The sequence below is a fragment of the Fukomys damarensis genome, unplaced genomic scaffold (assembly GCF_012274545.1).
Source record: "Fukomys damarensis isolate Sample0158 unplaced genomic scaffold, DMR_v1.0_HiC HiC_scaffold_21, whole genome shotgun sequence".
NCBI classification, from domain to species: domain Eukaryota; kingdom Metazoa; phylum Chordata; class Mammalia; order Rodentia; family Bathyergidae; genus Fukomys; species Fukomys damarensis.
Window position 1 is genome coordinate 34,028,312 of NW_022900933.1, and position 20,881 is coordinate 34,049,192.

Here is a 20,881-nt window from a genome sequence, read left to right on the forward strand (position 1 = left end):
TTATGCTAAGTGAAATATGCCAGTTTATGAAAGTATTACATGATTACAAGTATTACATGATTCCATTTGTGTTAGGTACCTAGAATGGGCAAATTCATAGAACCAGAAAGGAGAATTCCCCCCTCCCCTGTGTTTGCTCCTTGAAGACCAGAATCATGTCTTTCACAGCAAACATTGTCTTTGGAGATCCCAGCCACCATGCCTGCATATAACAGGAGCTTCATTGAGCTGAATACAGTCTGTTTTTTCAAGCAGTGAGGAGGTACTCGTCTTTTGTGTCACTATATCTGCGACAAACCCCCTTGTCAACCCCTGCCTTCAAAATCTCTTTCTAGAGGCTTTTTCACAAAAAGCATTTACCCTACAATAAGGACACATTGTATAATCGGTGCTTGGCCTTTGATGATGTATCTGTACAAATTGGCTTGAAGCAGTGGTAGATTTCCTGTTTTGTTTTGTTTCAGTCAACCATTAGGAAAAAGAATGCATAGTAAGATAGATTTTAGGTTTGTAGATTGCCATTAATCTTTCAAGATTGGTCAAGTAGATAACTGCCAAGCTTCCAACTTCCTGGTCAGGAGCTAACTAGGATTTTGCATTTCAAAACCCTCTCAGGAAAGCTGCTCATCCCCTTGGACGGCAAAATAGAAAACCCCACCCACAGTCTTTCACCATTTTCACTCACTTTGCAAAATGAGTATGTGAAGGCATACTTAGCATTTTCAGGTGAACTTCGATTTTGAGACCTCCTATGGCACTGACTTGTCCAAACTAACCTTCAACCCAAATCTCTTGAATGAATCTGTAGTTGAGAAAAGTGCTCCTGAGCAGAGAATGTGGCTTGCTTAACCTCAGCTGCCTCCGGGTAGAATTCTGACTCGCCTTTGTTCACTGTGGACTCCAGCAGGTCTAAGTGTCTGCCAAGGGTTCATTCTCCCTTTCTCTTGGCTGGATCATCTGACCACTTTCTGAGTCTCTCAATTCAAAAGAAAGGCCCCCCATAGGATGTTATTCTCTTTATTGTTCCATCCATCCATCCATCCATCCATCCATTCATTCTTCAACAAATGTCGGTAGAGCAGCAGGCACCTCATAAGACTCCCCCAGAGGCTGAGGACAAAGTGGGGAATGAGACTCAGTGTCTGACTCTGGGGAGTTCACAGCCCCTGAGAACAGGAGACAGGGAAACCAGGTGCAGTGATACCCCAGTGATTTGAAGTCTCGTCTAAGCGGTAACACTGAATAGCTGGAACAGACACAATTACAAAGGCTTTGAGTTAAGGATTAATGATGGTAAGTGCAATAAATCTATTTTTCTGGTGGTGTGTTTAATCTGAATAAACCTGGTCACATAACTTTCTTAAAGTTTATTCGTGAAGATGAGTACCTGGAAAAAAATCAACAAAGGCTGACTTCATTTTTGAGATAAATAATAATGATAGGCAATGTGGATGGAGCACTTTCTATGTGCCATTTACTGGATCAGCAGCAGGGGAGTCATAACCACCCCATCATTCCTTTTTCCAAATGTCCCAACCTTTTAAAGGTGCCATGCAAGTCCAGCTGTGGCTTGGGCCAGTGAACTCCACAGATGAGTTTGAACTGCTTTGTGTGATTCTATTTCCTCTTCTGTAAACAGTCGCTGCCCTTATTGCTGTCCTCTGCTTCTCCTCCTAACTTTCTTCTAACTTTCTAGCTATATCTCTAGCCACAGCCTCAACCTGTCACGGTCCACCCTCCACTTGGCTTCCAGACATTGGTTCTGTTGCCACAGCCCCAATTCGAAGCTCTGAATGGCTCCCTGGTGCCTGCCAAACTTTTACTCTGGAGTTTAAGGCCTTCGAACGCTGTCCGGGCTTATGTAACACCTGGCCCTGCCCACCTCGCTAAGCTTTAGTCACCTCAGGCTGTGCAGTTTCCTGAACGCATGATGAAATTTCACACCTGTATGCGGTAGTTCATGCTGTTCCTCTTTCCCTCACTGTCCTTCCTCTCTTCTTGTACCCTTGGAAATCCATCCTTCTTGGGTGTTTATCTCAATCATCTTCCTCAGTCACATCGCCCTATTCTGGCCCTGGAGTCCCCGCTGCTCTGGACCTCTTCCCTGTAGCAGAAGGAATATTTCCTTCTCCCTATTCCCAAAGTACACTGCACGTACATTTATCCTGGCACTTCTCATGGGTTTGGGTTTTCACTGAAGTATCCTATTTGTCTGGCAGAGAAGAAATAATTGTTTAAAGCTTCTCCCAATTCAGAGCATGCTGTCTGGCCTGTGTTGGGAGTAACTGCTGGGGATGAGTGGCCTGGTCTTTCAAAGAGCCATCGCCTCTGACCGTGCCCTTTCACCACCCCGAAACACTGGTCAGCCCAGATAAGTGGCAGAGCCACTGGCCTGGCCTTTCCCTTTGCTGCACATTGCTATTTCTCTCTTCACCTCTGCCTCACTTTCCTAAAGCCCTTGCCACACTCGGCAGTTTCATCCCACCCCAGTGAGTGAGGCTCTCGCACATGACACTCCTTTTATCCCCTAAACCCTTGGCCCTTCTGAACAAGCACAAGGTTGGCAGCGCCACATGTGAGCCTAAAGTGGGGGCCGCCCTTAGACCGTTCCACCATCAGCCTGTTCAAGTTCACTGTGCTGTAGCCCTCAAGCTGGAAAGGCGCTGTGTGACATTACTTTCAAAACTCCGAAATCAGTTATGCAAGGAAGACAAAACCTGACATGTCCAATTCAAAGTGTTTACAGTAGATGGAGCTGTATATTTCCCTGTGACCTGCTGTGTATTTCATGTATCATGTGCAATTAGAAACGTTGTGGCAGTCATTGTGTATTTTTTCTTAAGCACATTACAGGCTATAGGAGTCACTTGCCTTATGTATCCCTGTGAGCTGTAAATTGCCAGAAATGTTATTAAACAATTTCCCTAAAAATTGCACAAGTAGAAGGAGACATTGTTAAAAGCCAGAGACGCAATGACATCTTCAAGGCCCCAGGAGATAAATGTGCAAAGGACACTTACACTCCACACAAGGACAGACAACTCATGAAGAAAAGGCAAAAGAAATGGGCATTATTTTATAAGTAGGTTTCTAACATGCATTTTCTGACTTAACCAAACATGTAAATGATAATGTCCACATACAGTTAAGCTTTGTTGAAAGTGTTATAGTCATAGTAAGTAACAATTGGTATTCTTTTGGAGAGTGACTTGGTTGGAAGCATAAAAATAATTCATCTTTTGAATTGGTGTTTATATTCCTGGAGGCTTTTGCGAAGAAACAGTCTACAAAAGGAAAAGTTAAATCCATGAAATTGGATTATTATAGTATTTTATCATAATAAAGCATTCAAAATAACCTAGACAGTAAATATTAAATGACTAAAAAAGCATGATATTAGAATGATGTAGCCACTAAAATAAGTATGCAGTCTATATGGAGACATGGGAACATGCTTATGACTGACACAAGGCCCAAACACTTCAGAACCTGAACCTGATCTTACTGTGCTCACTTCAGCAGCACATATACTAAAACAGAATCTGATCTTGTAGCTTCTGGTTTGACTTCATTAAAATTGCTTGTAAAAAATAGAATGAGACTAAATTAAATAGCAAAATTAAAACAGTGTATGTGTTAAGTGATTACTAGAATTTTCTCCTTTAAAATATTTTTGTTGTTATATTGCTCATGCAGTTAAACAGTTAGAATATTTATGCCATCGCTTCTGGTTTATTCACTAGACCAACTCAGGTGGAAATTTGTTGAGGTTCAAAATTTTGCATCTAATCAGTACTTGGTGTGGGCAGCTCTGCTCTTTTCCACCAACAGCACACATATTTTTATCCTCAATCAGTATAAATTATCAAAAGACAAAATTACAAGATCTTTAAAAGAGGAGAAACAGTGTCTTATATGTCTGTTCTCTCCAGACCCAAGACAGTGCTTAGCACAGAGTAAATGGTGAATACCAATTTTCCATTGTCCATCTTAGGTGAACAAGTGGCTAAGAGAATTTCTGAATCAGCTGTTACCAAAAGCTGCCAGCTTGTTTATGACGTTCACAGATTCCTTCTGGTTAACATATTTAAACCATACTAGTGTGAGGCTTGTGCATGGGTTTGCTTAGGAATGAATAACCACTTGATGTAATCATAGATGTTCATCCTAAACTAGGACTCATTTGTATGTTGTAAAGAATCAACTTCTGAGTACAGGGCACCAAAGGGATCAGGAGTCTTTGGTTCCTTTCCCAGGGACCCCAGCAGGCTAGATACAGGAAAATGAGGAAAACTAGAGGAACACATGCATGATCATTTCAACAGCAAAAATCAGGAGTATTACGCATCACTTTCCCTCATATCTCATTGGTCATAACTTGTCACATGACTGGTTTCATCCCTTCCCTAGTTCCCCATCCCATACTATTTTGTTTTGTTGTAAAAAATACATCATATAAAATTTGAATTATTTTTAGCATGCTATTTGACCCATACATACTTCAAAATCTGCCATTTTCACACATAAAATTAACAGTAACTTGTGAATAAAATCTAATGTCCAGACCATATTAAAACGTATTCATCTGTCTGCAGAAGTCTTTCTACAGTTAATTATTCAAATGAGGGTCCAGACAGAATCCACATACCGCACTGGGTTACCATGTGTGGCAGGTCTCTGTGGGCCTGCCATGTCTCCCCACCCCATCTTCGAAAAGGTCACCAATGTTTTAGAGAGACTTGAGTATTTTTACCAAATAGTGTTTCACACTATTCACATTAGATCCACTATTCAGATTGGGTCATACTATTCACTTCTTCACATTAGGTCCCCAGGAAACATTCTTTAGAGGGCATTTCTGGAATTATCTATCCACCACTCTGACAGGCAAAAGTGTTTGTCATGCACACTGCCACCGGCTGGGTGTCATCATAAGCCCCCCTCGCAGCTTGGTGAATAACACACAGCAGGCCCTTCCATTGGGTGCTAATTTGACATGTGCAAAATAGCACCTCAATTTATATTTTGTTAATTTAAGATGTGTAAAGAAACACCTTTAATTTATGTTTCCTTAGCTGCCATTGCCACCCTTGTGTTTACTCATTTGAAACTTGACTTGGCTATTCCTGTCTTCTCCCTAGGTAAAGGTGCAGCCTTCTAGGTAATGCTGTAATAACTTCCTTTTATAGTCATGATTTGCTCTTAAAAAACACTGTTAAGCTTAGCAGGATGCAGTAGCACATGTCCATAGTACCAGCTACTTGGGAGGTTGAAGCAGGATAATCACTTGAGCCCAGGACCCCAAGACCAGCCTGGGCCATAAAACAAGATTCCACCTCAGAAACAAACAAATGATCTAAAAATTTAATGAAATGTGTTATGCTTTAGTTCTAGAATTTTCCCCAAAACCTCATGTGTTTGGAAAGTGATTGCATTATCAGGTGTTATAGCTGACTCGTTGGTCTGGTTGGAAGAAGTGGGTCACTGTGGTCATGACCTTGGAGGGTGAGCCTCCCTCTCCTGAGCCTCCCTTGACTCTGCTTCCTGGGCACCATGATGTGAGCAGTTCTCCTCCGCCATGCCCCTCTGCCCTGCTGTTTCTTTGTGGGAGCTGGCTGACTGAGGACTGCGACTTGAGCCAAAATAAACCTCTCCTCCTTTAAGTTGTAGTTGTCAGGTATTTTATCCCAAAGTGAAGGAAGGTGACTAAGACAGAGTTAACCAAATATTAACCACAAGGTACAGAGGGTTCTACTTCTGCCACCCTTCTTACAATTTCCTCTACTGTCACAACTTGCATTAGGGCAGTAAGTTTGTTATAGTTGATGAACCAATTTTGATATCCTATTAACTAAATCCATAATCTGAGCTAGGATTCACCCTTTGTGTTGTATAGTTCTAGAGGCTATGACAAATGCACCATGCTGCCATTGAAATTTGTCCCTCCCCGGTGAACCTTTGGAATTTCTTGTCTTTTTACTACTTTCATAGTTTTGCCGTTTCTAGAATGTCATATAATTAGAACCACATTCCATAGAGCCTCTCCAGACTGTATACATTTCAGACTGGCTTCTTTCATTTAACAATATGTGTTTAAATTTTTACCATGTATTTTCATGGATTGATACCTTATTTATTCATATTGCTGAATAATATTTTGTAACATCAATGTGCCACAGTTTATCTATTTACCTATTAAAAGCCATCTTGATTTCTTCCCAGTTTTGGTAATTATGTATGAAGCTATGATAAGCATTCGTGTTCAAGTTTTTGGGTGGACATAAGTTTTCAATTCATTCTGGCAAATGCTGGATCGTAAGGCAAGAGCACGCTTAATTTTGTGAGCCATCACGGAGCTGTCTTGCAAAGTGGCTGCACTATTTTGTATTCCTACCAACAACGAATTTGTTCCTCCACATCCTTGCTGACATTTGCTGTTAGTGTTTTGGATTTTAGCCATTCTATGAGGTGATATTTCACTCTTGCTTTGATTTTGCAGTTCTCTAGTAATATATAATGTTGAGTGTGTCTTTTTATATGCTTATTTAAAATCTGTACACCTTTGCTGGTGGGGTGTCAATTCCAATTTAGAAAGTAGGAAATACTTTCTAAATGGATTGTTGTTTTCCTATTGAGCTTTAAGAGTTCTTTGCATATTTTGGATACAAATGCTTTATCAGATAGTTCTCAAAACATTTTTCCTTGTGTGTGGCATACCTTTTTTATTATCTTAACTGTCTTTCATTTTTAAACTTTTCTACTGAGATGCTCGTAGACTTACATGCAGTTGTTAGAAATAATTCAGAGAGACCCTGTGTGACATTTACTTATTTTCTCCAGTGGTAACATCTCACAAACTACAGTGCAGTATCATAGCCGAGATGCTGATATTGATACAGTCAAGATGGCCATGTGATCCACACAGTCTCCCATGCTCCCTGTGTCTCCTCTTTCGAATAGTCTCCCTGGCGTTAGAGATTCTGGATGAGGCTATCAGTTTGATACGTCAGCTTGACTGTACCCAGAAATTCCCAGGAGATCAGTAAAGCACTCTTCTGGGTGTGGCCTTGGGATGGTCCAGAGATGATTGCCATGTGCCAGCAAACTGCCGCGATTGTGAGCGGCACCAGTCAATGGGCTCGTAGTGCAGGATGGGATGGAAGAGGAAGAAAGTGGGAGTCTGATGAGTGCTTTGGAAGCACCATTCTGCTTGAGCGGGTATGTCTCTTGCTACTGCTATTGTCTGTTAATGTCAGGTTCCAGTTTCTTCAGCTTCCCAATGCAGACTCATACCTATGACTCTCCAGGCAGAGTTCAGACCTTCAATCTTGGGTTGGCACTGCACCCTCTATCCCTCTTGCTCTGCTGTAGTTTCCAGCTTCTTGGAGTGAGCAGCTACCAGCTCTTCAGCTCTTCATCGAGCAAACAACAACTGGGGACTCTGTACCCATTCTGTTCCTTTAAAGGACCCCAACCAATACAAACACTGTGTATCCTGCCTCCTAGTATAAGGATGAAAGCTCAAATTGAAGCTAGGATGTAGGCATGGCATATCCATGTAAGACGAATTTGAAAATGGTCCAAGTGAGAAAATGCACTCTCGTGGCTCTTGCACTTTTGCTGGCCTGGTAGTGGCAGAGGCACGTGGCTTTACAGGTGGCAGCAGTGTGGTGACCTATCTAGTCATTTGCAAGGCTGAGAGGTCCTGCTGCTGAAGGGTCAACCTGAGTCACCTTGGTGGCTTTCCCTATGGTATGTTGGGGCAGGAGCCCTGCAGGGACTTTTTCATCAGATTTAGGTTTTGTTCTTAAAGCTGTACACCCTCAGGCCTGCTTCACATCTCCCACAATTCTACCAGTGATCGTATATCCTTCAAATCACTTGTTTATTTTGATCATACAAACAGGATAAACAAATATAACCATTATAACATTAAGTATCCTACCCATATCCTTTTATTCCTTGTGTAATTGTCCAGAATCCATTTCTCTTGCTCTTAACTAAAAACCTTGTCTAAGAGACTCAGTTCTTAAGACTAAAAATTATTAGCAAATAAGCCAATGAGCTGAGACATGAAAGTTAAGCTCCTCTAACGCTCGGGCTTCAGTGGACCCCAAGGAAGAGAAAGGTGAACATCCCAGCACTTTACCAGAAGTGTTAGTGCCATTTGCGTAACACAAAATAAAGTGGACAGGGAGTTGAGAGTGGACAGCAGAGTGATTGTATCAGTGACTTAATCCACAGGACAAAGCAGCAGGGACCCAACCAAACTACAAAGGGTGCCGGATTAGGAGATAGTTTTCCAGCCTGAAAACCCCTCGGCATAGCCACTCAAGATGTAAACAGGAAGATTTTAGGGTTAGAGAGATCGGTTAAACTTTAGACCTTTTCCAGTAGGAAGGCACATTACTTTAAACCCTCTGTTTCTTTATCTGTAAAGAAGGACAGTGAGCATCTACCTGCAGTGTTATTGCAAGGGTCCATGGGAAAAAAATGACCCTCCAGGCTGTGAAGCACACATTCTAATTTATAAGAGGTACTTAATAGGCAGTCATTTTTATTTGAGGTCCTATTGGGAAAACCAGTTAATGAGGTGACTCGTTTCCTAAGATGAGCAAAAGGAGAGAGAGAGAGACCAATATTACTAGCTGCCTCCATTATTTCTGCTCCTTCTCCTTTATTAATAGAATTCTTGTATTTCTTAGAGGGCAGCAATATTCCTAGCTACAGAACTATTTCCCCACCTTCCCTGCTGCAGACAGAGGTAGCTAATGGAACTCCTACGAAAGTCTACTAGCCTATATGTTGTGTTTCCTCTCGTGACTCCTTATACTTCCATGGCCCAGGTATGTCAGCTGGGATGCAGAGACCGTGTGTCCATCAGAAGAGACCCTGCGAAGGTGGGGGAGCAAAAGACAGAAAAGGAAAGCTGAAACAACTGTCGATGTTATGGAGCCACTGCCCCTAGGGACCACCTACCTGGGGGACCTGGGTGGAAAATTACCCCCTTCATGGTGATGTGCACTGGTCAGATTTCCATAATTTGCCCAAAGACGTAATACCCAACGACTGCAAAGACCAAATCTGCCAGACCAGGAATGAAGTAGCTTTTAATAATGACTTTAAAATACAGTGGACCCTTGACTTACAAACTCAACTCATTCTCAAGGGATGGTTGTAATTCAAGTCAGTCAATTGAAAGCTCAGGCTCTTCTACACAGCCTTCAAAGTCTCTCTCCTATACACAGGCAGATCTCTGTGTCCTTAGAGAGACACTGGCCCAGGATTTCTCAGTGAACCCCACACAGAGAGGATGTGGTCATGTTCCTTCCAGAGCTCTTTAAGGGTTAAATCTGTATCTGAGACCATCTGGAATCACAAGCACCTGGCATTCAGGTCATAAGATAAAAATTCCGGGTAGTAACCCAAGTTGTTCATATGTCAGGCTGGTCGTAACTTGAGGATCCACTGTACAAACTGTGGAATGTGTTGTGGAACCCCATTTATCTGAAAAAGTGAACCTTCTTATAGGCTCTGTGTGATGGGGTGTTTCTAACAGGAGGTGCAAAGCACCAGCTTTGTGGTTCTCCAGGCACCCTGCCAGCCCCAGTTCCATGTGCTCGTGGGGTGGGGCTTAGGGATTCTACTCTCTCCCTGAGCTGTGTCCAGGGCTCCTCAAGAGTTTACAAAATTGAGATAAGTCCAGTTTGGTTCAGTCTTGTCTGATGCCTGAGCCATGCTGTGAGATGCCAGCTAGCTTATCAAAGCCAGGCACTCACCTGTGGACATTGTGACAGCTGGACAAATCCTCCCGCAGCCTCAGAAGCTTCAAGCACTAGACAGCATCTCACCCGGCAGGGAGTGATTTCCCTAGACGAGCTCATTGTCAGGGCTGTACTGAGACGCGGCTCACACTGGCCTGGTTAATCGTGTGGAATGGAGCGCCTAGGGTTTCTCCAGCTACTTCCTAGGGCATTTGGGGAGCTGAGGGTGAGGAGCAGTGTGTGGCAGGGAGGAGGCACCCTGCCATTAAATGACCTTTCTTGGTCCAGTTATATATCAGTAAAAAAGTAGAGGGCTGGGGATTTAGCTCAGAGGCACCGTGCCTGCCTCGCAGGTGCAAGGTCCCAAGTTTAATCCCCAGTCCCCAAAAAAGAAAAAGAAAAAGAAGAAAAGAAAAGAAAATTTCTAGCAAATGAACCAGTGAGCTGAGACACGGAAGTTAGGTAGGTGGTGACTTACCTATGATATAATTAATAATTTGGTTGCCTGAAAACAAAAACAGAGATGATCATTTCCCTTAGAAGGCAGAAAGCCCAGCTGGTTCAAGGTGATGCCTCTTAAAATGTATAGGTCTTGGGCCTCAAGGTAGGCTCAACAACTAGGAGCATTTAGACACCTTTCTGGGATGTTCAGGGCATAATTTTATGTGCATCAAACTTAATAAGACATGTAGGACTTGTATTCTTTTTGTTTTTAATTTCAATGTTTCAGATAATTAATTTTTATTGTATTTTCTAAAATCATTGGACTGTGACAAACCGGATTTTTTTTTTTCCTGAAAGCTCTTCATCCCACTCTGTCTGGGAAGCCCTGATTTCGAGGGTTTTGACTTTAGAAAGCTATAGTCCATGGTCCTACCTCAGGTCTATCTCCAGATGTAGATTCCTCCACACATGCCACCTCAGTCCTCCATGATCTCCAGGGAGTGAGCTGGTGCTTCTCAGCAAATAACTACCCCCAAATGATTTGAACTCTACTCACTCTTCCTAATATCTAACCAACTGATAAGGATCAAATTTAAAACAACGCAGCCTCTGGGCATGGCAGTGCACGCCTGTAATCCCAGGACTTGGAAGGCTGAGAGAGGAGGATCACTGTGAGTTCAAGACCAGCCTGGGCTACATAGTGAGTTCCAGGTCAGTCTCAACTATGTAGTGAGACCCTGTCTCAAAAATCCAACACAACACAACACAACAAAACAAAAACAGCAACAACAAAAAGACACAGCCTACAGCTTTCCCTGCTGGTCCTGACACATGATGGGCCAGCACTCTGGTGGCCACCTTCTCCCTGGGGGCTTCTGGGAGCTCAGCCCATGAGCAGCCGTGGATCCTACACCCCTGAGTCACATACCTTTGGCGCCATCTTTAAGGGCACAGAAAGCAGGGTAATGTGCTGGAAATTTTCCAGTGACCCCAGCTGTCTATTCCAGTTGTCGTACTCCCTATCCTCATTCATCCTTTTCCACCTCAGCCTCCTCATGGGCAGGCTGCTGGCAGCCCCCACAACACTCGTGAGTCTTACGATCGTGTCGTGTATGTGGCCCAGCACCTGGCAGAGTGTGCCACTTGGGATGCTGCATTGCTTTCCTCCCCAGCAGCTCCAGAGCTCCTGCCCAGAATGGATTTATCTCATTCCTGGCCTTCTCAGTGAACCTTAGCCCTGTGCACCCAGTAGGCCTCACTCGGCTGTGTTGGAGGAACAAGTGGCCCCCAGCTGGCCCAGTCCCTGACGACCTGGGTGTAGGCAAGCACCAGTCAAGTGCAAGCAAACTGTCCCAAGCTCCACCTCTCCTTGTTTGTAATTCATTAACTCTGTCCAGGTGAAGGACAACTTCCTTCCCCACTAGTGGCTGTGGTCGTGGCTTAGCTCAGATAACGAGATGAAGGCTGATGTGTTGTGTGGTTCTTCCTGGATGCTGTCCAGGGCAGGGAAAGCCCATTTCCACCGCCTCTCTTTGTGCAGCACAGCATGGGTGTGCCGTCTGGATGTGCAGTCATCATTTCAGGTCATGGGGACAGGGAAGGCAGGCTAGGGAGGAGATAGCTAGAAGATCTCTGGGCACAGCAAGGAAAGCAGGGCAGCCACTGAATCAGCCCTGTGCCTCTCTCTTAGCAGAGAGAAAAATAGACTATTAGGTCCAAGTTGTTGCTTTTTGGAGATTTTTTCTAACGCATGCAGCTAAAATGAATCTTAAACTTTACAAGCAATAAATAGGAAGTCCAATGTCACCTTATTTGCACACCGGCACCTTTGCATGACATAACCACCCTATCTAAAATGAGACTCACACTGCCAAATTGAAATGTGATTAGGTAGAGCTGGTTTTAGGTTTTGGAAATTTAAGTGCCTGGTTTTCTTTCTATGATGCTACCCAGCCCGTCAATCCCTCTCTCAAATGTGGCCAGAGAGTTTGATGTCTTCTGTTTCCTCCTTTCCTCCATTCATGCAGTAGGTGGGCTCTGCACAATGTTATGGGAGGGCTGCGAAGAGCCTCTGGCATCTGTATTGGAAAGATTACACACAGAAGGCTGAGGGTAAGTGGAAAGGAAGACACACAGACTTGTCTTGGGGTGGGGCACAGAGGCTGCAGTGGGGATGGAGAGGTCAGTTGGGGGCGATACTAGGTAGCAGTAGGAGTGGCCTTGGGGTCTGTTGGGGCCCTGAGATTTCCAAACCTGCTTGAGATTCTAAAGCTGAATCTTGGCCCAGCAGCAGAGCAGTTCAAGGTCACTGTGCTGGGCCAAACATAGTGTAGACCGAGGGGCCATCATCTCGGGTGCTCTCATCATCGAGGACCCTTGGGCAGGGAAAGTGAAAGGCAAGGCGGTACCCAGCCAACCTCCTGAGCCTAAGCCCAGACTCCTCATCTTCCTCCCCACATCCGCCCCTCTCGTGTTTCCCATTTCAGCTAATCACAACATCCTTCCCGCTGCTCAGGCCCAAACCCTGAAGTCTTTCTCGATCTCTGCTTTCTCTCACAGCCTGTGCCAATCTGTCAGTGAATCTAGAGGGTCTGCTTTCAGGATGTGCCTGGGAGACATCGTAGCTCTGCATTTCCACTGTCCTGTGCCCTGGCGGGGGGCCACTGTGCTCTGTTCCCACACTGGTGCGGTGAGTTTCTGCTCCCCACTCCCCTGGAGGCTGTCCTCATCATGGCAGCCAGGCCTACCCTGCCAGGTGTCACTGTCACAGCTCAAATCCCTTCACCCCACTCGGGGTGAAGGCTAAAGTCCTTGCCAGGCACTCCATGGCCCCACCTGACCTGCCCCTTCACGTCCCTGAACTCCTATCCTCCTCCTCCTCCCCCTGCTGCTTTTGGCCCCTCAGGTGATACCTTGTCACACACGCTTTGATCAGGCCATGTCCTATGGAAAACCCAGACTGTTGGCATACTTAGTGCGGGCCACATGGCTGGTAGAAGATAGCTAGGACTCAAGCCCAGGCAGTTAGCTCCAGTGCCACATTACTGTCACTGTGGCAGGTGCTGTCTGCAGCGGTGGCCTTTCCATGTGCAGATTCAACGAACTGGGGCTCCACACACATACACAGGCACATGTACACAGGCAAACACGTACACACACAGAGCTGTCGTTGGAAACTACAGTGAATATGCATATTTATATTAAAAATGATTATACTTGGGCCGTGAGAGAGAGAGAGAGAGAGAGAGAGAGATACAGAGAAATTGCCACGAATCTCCCTCTCACTTTGAACACGTTCTTGCCACCCTCTGAAGCAGTTCTGGAGTCCTCCATGCGTCCTTGGCTGCATTGTCATGGCTGTCTCTGCGTCTGGCACCTGTCTGAAACATTTACCTTTTGTGGTCATTCTGACTCTGTGGAAGAACCTGAGAGAGAGAGAGAGAGAGAGAGAGATACAGAGAAATTGCCACGAATCTCCCTCTCACTTTGAACACGTTCTTGCCACCCTCTGAAGCAGTTCTGGAGTCCTCCATGCGTCCTTGGCTGCATTGTCATGGCTGTCTCTGCGTCTGGCACCTGTCTGAAACATTTACCTTTTGTGGTCATTCTGACTCTGTGGAAGAACCTGGAGTTGCGTGGTCCGGGAGCAGATGCACGACGATGCCCCACGATGTTTACAGGCCTGGCACCTGGCAACAGCACCCACTAAACTTTTTATCATACCTCATAAAGACACTCATGAAAGAGGACTTCCAGAACTGCTTCAGAAAGTGGCAAGAAGGACAGGGCGAGTGTGTTCAAAGAAAGGGGAAGTGTTTTGGGGGAGATTAGTGACAATGTGCCTGTTACTGCAATAAATATTAAAAATTTAATCATTCACCACTTATTTCACTTACCTTCTCTGTGAGTGTCTATATTTAGTGTTTAACTGAACATGCACAAACCTTTTTCTTGTCACTATTCCCTGAATACAGTATAATAACAATTGTAAATAATCTCATGATTACTTAAAGGAGGAGCGTGCAAATTCCATATCAATTTGTAATGGGAACTTAAAAAAATAGAAATTTAAACAAAAAACCAAGGGTTCTGGCAACCAAGAAGGTCCTGGAACCAATTTCCCATAGAAACTGAGGGGCAGTGTATTACTGTTCCTATTTCTTTTCAGAGCTTATCATACAAAGGTTCATGCTAAGTTCATACAGCTTCCAAAGGCCACGTTGCCTAGAATCTCTAACCCTAAAGTCAACTGCCTTCACTTTGACCTTGATAAAAGTACTATTTGACAGGACAAAGGACAGACAGTGTCATTTCTGGTTGGTAAAAAACACAAACACACATGGAAATAAGTGTTAGCCATGAGACAGTCAATTCAAGAAATTTATATTCAAAAATTTTCTTACAAATACATGTAATTTTACAAGATCATTCATTATAGCACCAAGCCCAATATTCCTTAACAGAAAACACTCAAATAACAAATACTCCATTTAATCTCCCACAGGTATAAATTATGTAAATAACTACTTATATCTTCATTTACAACAATCAATAAATAAGAGTGCACATTCATACGATTTTTTACAACAATCATTTTTCTTACATAGCTACAGCTAGATATATTCTAAATAGACAAAATATACTACAAAATAACATTTTACTTTATTTTTTTCCTCAATAGTTCTGCAGCTCTCAGTAAAAAACTTCACACACAGTCAGGTGAGTCCTGCCGTGACACTAAAGAAATATTAACCTGCTAATTATGTTAAGACTCCCTCAAAATAAAACACCTATTGCCCTGCTCTCAGCAAACTGTCCGCACGTTTAGTGATTTGTCCCAACAGTGTATGGTAGAGGGAGTAACCATTGTTCCTATCTGACTTTGGCTGAAATTCTCAGCACCAAAGCAGACCATGCTGGCAGAGTCTTACGGTCTATTTCAAGGGCAAGGAGTGGGTACCTGCTTCACTATGTCCGGTGCCAGGTCTCAGGGGCCTTTCACACAAACCTGCCAGCCTTTGGCTCAAGGGGTGTCACGTTGGAACACAAGCAGCCCTGATTCCAAGAAGAATTTCTGCACATTTTTACTCCGGTTAATGCTAGGAGAAGGGAAAAAGGTGGAAGGGAGGGGGCAAGGCCCAGCTGTCTGCAGGTCTTTTATTCCTGCAGCTGAACTTCTGAACTGAAAAGAAGCTCCTTTGGGAAACTGGCTCTGATACTGACTTAAGGAGACCTATTTAATTCTGGGAGCCCCAGGAAGCACATCTCCTGGCTTCTCCAGATCAAAAAAGGCAGACTCCCGTCTACTTTACCAAACTGTGAGAAGGCACCTTTCTGCCACTCTAATCAGGAGCAATGTTCTACGCTTTGGAGTTCACTTACATACAGAAGTCCATTTAAGCCAATAAGCCACTTACTGAGATCAACAACTACAACCAAACAAAAAACTTACCTTGCTAACCTTTGGACTTTTAAACCTAGAAAGGACTTAGTATAAGAAGAGGTCTTCCAACTTCCAGCCCAGAGAAGTAAATGTGTTAAAGCAGGAGAGCCAGAGCTAGGACACGGGTCCCTGGTGCTCAGCCCAGTGTGGTCTGCTTTCAGGACTGCAGACACCACCAGAGTTTCCTCTAAAAAGTGTCTTAAGTGTTGCGTGGCCTTTAGGAAGATGGGCATTTTACATCTGTCCTTCCTCACAGCATAACCTTGCAGACAATATGCTCCTGTTGGTTTCTGCTGCAGCTAGAGTGGTGGCCGTTACAAATGGAAGAACCCCATCAAGTGATTTCTCTTCTTTTTCTTTTAGATTTTTGATTACAATGCTAAAATGATCATTTTATACTTGAAGAAAAATAATGATCCCCAACCAAGAGACCAACCAATTATGACTTTAATGGATGTAACTCACTCTTCAGCTGCCGCTGCAAACATGCTCTTCTCGTGTGGGAAGAGGAAAGCCCGATTCCCCACTCTGAGGAGCGGTTGTTGGAAGTGGAGAGGACCGACAGGCACAGGATGTTAACTGAAGTCACTGAAGAACTGCACGTGGTGCTACAGAATGAGATTTTATTGCTAACGGCTCCTGGGAGGCAAAAACATGGTTGCGATTCAGCAACTATAGGCTAAACATGGGTTTCACGAGCTCGTGAAGGAAGGAGTCAAACAGTTTTGAAATGGGGATGGAAGTCAAAGTGTGCAGCAGCAGGAAGAGGAGGATGCCAGGGAGGGGAATGCAACGTGACCGATAACCTTTGCCACCTTCCTAACAGAGAATGTCCACCCTCCACCCATAACTTGCCAACTAGCCTGATGTCACCAAGAATCGGAGTCCCTTAGGGCACCAGTTCATTTTCTAAGTAGTGACATTTAGAATGAAAGTCAACATCACAGAGTAAGTCCTATATTTCAGGTTCTGCCACGAACTAGTTCTAGGCAGTGACCTTGTTATCTTTGGGTCCTGGGCCTCTCATTTCCTCCCTGAAGGATAAGCATCAAGTGAGCCAGTGAGTATGCAGTGACTTAAACTTCCTCTTGCAAAAAGGGGTTAGAGACAGGCTAGCCAGCAATCAGGTGCAGGACTGGGGAGAGGTTGGCAGAAGTCACGGTAAACAAAATGTGAGGAGAGGAGGTATATTCAATGCTTGGAGGAGGGAAATGGACAAGAGGCCACAAAGCAGTCTACAACCTCTCAACAAACTCGCAAGGCAGGTGTTGCTCTGCAGACGAATATGGGCCGCACTGCAAAGCTCAGAGAGGTTAATCTGCCCAAGATCACGTAGGTGTCAGCTGACAGAGCTGGGACTCTCAAACCTGCCCTGTTTCTCCATCCCACAGTACCTGCCAGGGAGGAGGAAGGGAATGATTAAAGAACAAACGAAAAGGCTCTTTTACAGAGGGCCCCGTTACTAGATGTGACATCAGGGCTTTACACAAGTCAGCAGGGAGCCATAGACTGTTGAGTGCTATGTATATTTAGTAACTACTGGTCAAAGAGCACAGAACACTGGTTGTCTATTTCCCATAGACAAGAGTGGTTTCTGGCGTATTGTTGGTCAGCCCTGGCTGGGAGGAACTACTTGCCTGATAGGTTTTCCTCAAGGTTCTCAGAACCAAGTCTGTCGTCCTGCCACTGCAGGGTACGGCAGCCTGGAAGAGTCAGCTCAAGAATCTGCTGCCTTCTGCCAACTCTCTGAAAAACGGGAGCCCTGAGTTGAACAAGCTCACCACAAGACCTCTCCCCGACATGAGTGAGAAATGACAAGGCCACAGGTGCAGTGGGGCTTATACCCACTGAAGCACCAAGGGCTGCATGCTCAAGCAGAGGCTCAGGACAGGGGCATCCTGGATGCCAACATGCAATTCAGGCGAAACCCATGAACCTCACACAGCTGGCTCACTTTGGTGAGCTGCTGGCTGTTGAGAGGCAGGGACAAAGGCCAGCGGCTTCCAGGTGGTAAAGATGCCCTATGTCTCATGCCTGGCTCTACTCCACTTGCTAACAAGTTAGGGGAAAGCTCTGCAGCAAATAAACAAGATAGCAACAGTAGTTCCGGCCTTGGCTTTCATCCAGGGCCTGGCCCTTCTCTTGAAACCAGCCCCCTCACCAGCTGCTATGCAAAGGCGGCAGCAATCAGAAGCTGCAGGCCCGGGATGTTTCGCCCGCCCCAAAGGCCACGTCGGCAGGGATTATGCAATGTCAGAGAAGAAAAACAATGTGTCTGGGCCCTGGGAGATCTGTGTGTTTGATTTCTGGCAGAAAAGTCACAGAGAAGGCTCTGAGGAGCCATGTTGACCTGAAACTCTAGCACAGCCTGTTCCTGCACAAGAAAATGGAGCTCCACGCATGCGCCTAGGTGGGACCTGTGACACAGACCCCAGGAAGGTATCTCCACACAGGAGGGAGAGCTAGGACAGGTCTCACAACTCCAGCAGCCCTTCTAGAGGTGCAGGAAAAACTGAGCTTGTGTGAAAGGGTCCACACTGCCCGATGACACTCCAGTGACATATCTATAGGAGTGTGAGGTTGCCCACCGAGGAAGCCATGACTACTTCAGACATTCATAAGACACCTTTCCTCAGTGAGTACCCTGACTTCTGAGGGAGAGACAGCTCCATGAAGTCCTGAGTCCCTGGTGAGGAGGTTGGAGGCTATAGTTTGGTAGAAAATGTGATTAGGAATGGAGATAGCCATCCCCAAATTACTAGCTAGCAGGACGATGAGGTGTTTCCCCTTTCTCAGCTTTGGTTTCTGTTTTTGTCTTTTTTTTTAGATGAGGGTTTTGCTCTGTTGCCCAGACTGGTCTTAAACTCAGGGGCTCAAAGGATCCTCCCACCTCAGCCTCGTCTTAGAGGAGGTGCCAGACCCTTAGAGGAGGTGCCAGGCTGTCAGACAACCTGACCTGTAGAGGTTGCCTGTATGGGCAGCCCCAAAGGCTTCTGTCTTCTCAGCACTGCATCTTTGCGAAGAGCAGGCGGGCACTGCATGGGGAAAAGTTCTGGGGCACTACGCAGAACCCAGGGATGGGGAAGCACATGCCCCAGAGGACAGCGAGGATGTCCTTCCTAGTCCTGGTGGGAGCACATCTCCCCATGAAGGTCAGGTGTGGCCTAGCAGCCCCTTTGGCCTGTAGTCACTAATGATGGCAAGACACAAACGTCTCTGAGGGAATCTTGCCCAAGTTCCAAACTCCAACGCACAGAGAGCCTCCCCGTTTATTTGCTGGAAAACACCAGGGTGGATTAATTGTTTGCTAAACAGAGGGGCTGCAGGAGAGCTGTGCTCATTTCCTGGGGGTAATGAGAGGGAAAGCTGGGGAGTAAGAAGAGCCACTTGGATGATGGCCTTCAAGCAGAGCTGACTGGCACTGGTAACCTCTCCTGCACTGGGTGCAGCGTTACCCAAAAGCTCTCAGCACATCACAACTCGACACTCAATAGCAGGGATGTGCCAGACAGTGTCACACACAAGGCAGCAGAGCAGTGAAACCCCAATTCACCAGCAAGAACATTCAAAGGGGATTTATGGAACAAGATGGTACCCAGACTCAGTTCTTCCATCAAGAAAGCCCACGGAAAGAAGAGCAAAGGAACGAAAGCTACAGTCACGAAGGCAAAGTGAAGGAAGGAGGGTAACAGCAGGCCACAGAGCCCAACCCATTTATAGCAGGAGCAGAGCCGATGGCGGAATGAGCAGGGGGAGGGACCCCGACACCTCGTGCCTGCCTGCAGGGGGATGCTGTGGCCTCCAAGCGAGGGTGGCCAGGCTGATGGTGAAGCATCTGTTGACTCTGGGGACCCCTCTGCTCCTATTCCACGCAGAGTGAAAAGCTCCAACCGGGGTTGCCACACAGCAAAGGCAGGGCGGCTAGATGAGAGGCCAGATGCCAGCTGGCAGTGGGGCTGCCCACTCAGCAGTCAACACTGGGCATTCAGGTGGACACGGGGTCTCTGGGTACAGCCTCAGGTCTGGGCACTGCACAAAGGCCAAGGGGGCAAGTACGAGTGAAAATCTGGCCTCTGTGTTGCACCTCCGGCTCTGTACTAGCTCAGGGCTGCAGATGCCCAGAGAAACAGGCAAAAGGTGCCCTGTGCCAGTCAAGCCAAGTGCTCATGAGTGGCTTCTGCCCAGCAGGAACGCCTTTTTTGGAAGCTGTACTGCATAGGCTGAGAGGGGCCGGGGTGTGTCTCTCTTTCCCAGGCAGAGAGCACTGGAGAGATCTGTGAAGAAAGGGAATCAGCCCAGAGAAAAGGCGTGCAAGTACTGATGGGCAGGGTTCTCCAAAGGTGAGTCCAGCCCAGCTGGTGACCTACAGCACCCCCATCCCGTGACATCACACTTAACCAGGAACAGAACCACAGCATCCCTGGCTACTGGAAGGAAGCTTACAGGAAAGACAGAAACTGAGACCAAGCAAGAGAAAGGAGGCTTAGAGGAAATTAATGCAAGCCAGGGAGCAGAAAAGAACTTCCCCAAACTCTCCCACTGACACCCAGAGGTAACCCCTGTGCATCCCTGAAACAAGCACAGAAAGCTATGAAACAAAACCAGTGAACATTAAGGAAAAGCCTTGGAAATTATTAACTAAATAAAACCGGCACATAGGGAAGAGAACACTAAATAAATCTTTCTGAAAGCAGATAAAAAATGAGAGGAGAGGGTGGGGATTTAGCTCAGTGGTTCCCCCGCCAGCCTCACAAGTACAAGGTCCCAAGTTTGATCTCCAGTACAAAAAATCAAACAAACAAACAAAAGGGGGGGGTAAAAAAGTGGGTGGCCCAGAATGAAAGAATGTAAATGATTACAAGAAAATTAAGAAATTTCCCAGGAGGGATGCGCAAAAGGTAAAACAGCCGGCTATGATACCACCACCCCACACCAAGAGTAAAGAGATCTTAAAAGTTCCCAGGGAGGAGGAAAACACCCAAGTCACATATAGACACACAGGAATCAGAGGGGCATCAGAAATCTCAGCACCCACAGCAGGAGGGGGCTACTTTCTACCTGCAGGTCGATGCTCAGCCACACCTGGGTAAGGATAGAGCAAAGACATTTTCAATCATGCAAAAAATCTCAAGATAAGCACTATACGTACTCCCCACATCCGCCGTCCTAGGCTACTAAAGAACATGTGGAGGGAGAGGAAGGATGGAGGGGCGGGGGAGGGAGGGAAAGG